Consider the following 2,789-nt stretch of genomic DNA (forward strand, 5'->3'; position numbering starts at 1 on the left):
GCTTTTTTAAAAAGAAAATGTACAAACTTTATTGGCGCAAACACACGCAACCAAGCTCACACAACACCTGTGGGTCAATAGAGCACCTTGCCACAAGGTCTCTAGAAATCTGAGGAAATAGCAGCCTTTTAAGCCTTCTTTGCGTAAAAGAAGGTCTTAAATTTGAGGCCTGGCCTCCCGTGTTGATGAGATGACTCAGATTGAGTAGGTGGGGAGATTCTAGAGGAAGAGGTGCTAGGGAGGCCTGAGTGCTGGATACCATCTGTACAGGGCCCCCCAGGCTGTGGAGTGCTTTTCGTCTGTAGCCCTTCCTTACAGCAGCAGTCTTGGGGCTGAATCCCTCAAACACGTGTCGCAGTGTGGGGTCTTCTTTCCCAAACACTTGGTTCCCTTGGCTGAACAGTAGAAACCAATCGGACAACAGTGATGCTCATCTGCACAGCTGATGCCCTTTAGAGAGGGACAGCAGGCCCAGCCTCTTCTGCTAGCTCTACATCATGGAAGAAACGCGCTTTCCCGCACTCCACATCCCGAACCATAGCCCCGAAGGTCAGGCTTGCAGAAGCCTGGATGGAGTCCACATCTTTCTCACGGGTCCACACCTCCACATTGCAGGGGTACCCAGCCAGGCAGCCGTGCTGCCGATCTTCACAACACACAGCATGTGGCGACTAGCAGCTGATGTGCTGGTCATAACCAATATCTCTAATTTAAGACAAGGATGTCTGGCGGGTGGGCACCCTCTCCAGGCCAGCCTCCTTTGTGTCTCCCTTCTGACAGTATCCCTCAGGCGTCCATGGGAAGCACTGATGACAGCAATGCTGGTGGTCTAAGCAGCAGCCAGCTTCTGGGGCTGGGTCTTCTGTGAGTATTGTCGGGAGAACAGCTGGCAAAGCCATCTCAGGGGACATCACTTTTCAAGACATGTGGTTCCACCAGGCTGAGTGGGATTATGACCTTCTTCATCCAAGGTACCTGGCAGGCTCCCAGTTCACTGGTTCCTGTCTCTGTGTGACACAGAACCTCTGTCAGGCAGCAGTGTATACGGTCCTCACAACACACAGGCACGGCAATGGACAGCAGCCCCAGGCCCCAGTGTGTTTATCTAGGCAGCCCACCCTCATGTCATATTTCACCTCCTTTGCTGTGAGGGAGGCAGAAGTCATTAAAGGCACTGGGTATCCAGGAAGCTTTGTCAGGAGGTCCATGGTGTAGTCCTCAGAGAGGCACTTACTCTGGACCAGGTCACATACGGTGTCCTGGGGCAGCAGTGCAAGTGATCAGAACAGCAGATGGCATTAGGTATTGGGTGGCAGGCACACTTCCCTGTGGGCAGCTCACAGCAGAGCACTGGGTCTGTGCATCAGCACACACCGGAGAAGCAACTTCACTTCCCTGTTGGTTTTTTGTGCAGGGAACTTCATTAGCAGGGCGTGGGTGCCCATGGATGTAATGTATCATGTGTGAACCAGGTCACAGGAGGCCCCATGGAGACAGCAATGCACTCTGTCTTCACAGCAAGAGGCCCGGGGCATGGGTCAACACCCACAGGAACCATCTATCATAACGCAGCAGGTGGAGGGATGAGGGCATTTGAACTGGCCACCAGGGCACTGGACAGCACTCAAGAGGTTATCTGCTCTTCAGAAGCAGGATTTTCCATCTGCACTGTAGTCAAAGGCTCGGGGTCAGCAGTGGCTGCCATCACCACCAGACATTCTCTTAGGGAATGGACAGCAACAGGAAGTCCCAGACACGGTGAGGACACAAGAGTAGCCAGCAGCACAGTGGCCATGGATCTGCCAGGCGTTACCTAGAGGATGTCGTGTTATTGTAGGCAATGTGTCCAAAAGGGGGTTGCAGCAGCTGGACTTGGCTCCTCCCAGGCACAGGCAGCAGGCAACAGGGCAGAATTTTGACCACATGAACACTGTGTTCCAGCCGCCAGCTCTGCCACTAAGGCCAGCCAGCTCACCAGGATCACACACTCTGCCTGTGTGGCGTCCACACTCCCTGGGAGGCATCTCTACAGGGTTTCTTTATTCTCAAATACCTGCTTTTATAAATCCTTAACCTGGAAGTGCTAGCCAGAAGTTTCATGTGGTATCTTGAGAATTGTTTGGGGGACAAGACCTCAAGGTTAGAAAGCTAGAACTCACTACGAAGCTGCTGATAACCTTGAATTTCTGGTTCTCCCACCTCCACCGCTGTAATGCTGGGGTTAGAGGTATGCAGGACCACCCCTGCCATATGAGGTGCTGAACATCAAACCCAGAGCTTTGAGCTCCCAAGGTGAGTACTACACTTAACTGAGCCACATCTCCAGCCCAGGAAATAACTTTCTACCTGTCTGTTTAGTTGTTTAATGTGTATGGGTATTTTGTCTGCATGTACATCTACATACTAGAGGAGAGCATCAGACAGTTGTGCTGCCAAGTGGGTGCTGAGAACTCAGGACCTTTGGAAGAGTGATAAATGCTCTAGCCTGAGAAATGACTTTTATGTTGTTCATTTTTTTTAACTGTATGCTATGCCTATGTCCCATAAGTAATGTGTAACATGAATGCATATGGCTAATCTTTCTGAAATTTGAGTGCATATGCATAGAAGGGAAGTTGTTCTACACCTGAGCAGAAGTTTATGTCCTGAGCTTCCTAGCAGCCAGGAAGATAGAAGAAAGCAGATGACTTATTTGCTTCCTAACCTTGGATAATTTCCTCTGTGACTATTTATGCAGTTTGTAGGGAGATAGGAACCATGAGCTGAGGAATGTGACTTGTGCCTGGAAA

General features: G+C 50.7%; 1 pseudogene across 1 annotated transcript; it reads right to left on the minus strand.

The window, feature by feature from the left end:
• Window positions 1-312: 312 nt before the first annotated feature.
• On the minus strand, window positions 313-2,250 carry LOC311608074 (progranulin-like; annotated as a pseudogene). The gene is made up of 2 exons: window positions 2,160-2,250; window positions 313-2,013 (listed from the first exon to the last, which is right to left on the minus strand). The product of its transcript is annotated as a progranulin-like (transcript).
• Window positions 2,251-2,789: the final 539 nt, after the last annotated feature.

This window comes from Acomys minous (genome assembly GCF_964271855.1).
Source record: "Acomys minous genome assembly, chromosome: 11".
Classification (NCBI taxonomy): Eukaryota; Metazoa; Chordata; class Mammalia; order Rodentia; family Muridae; genus Acomys; species Acomys minous.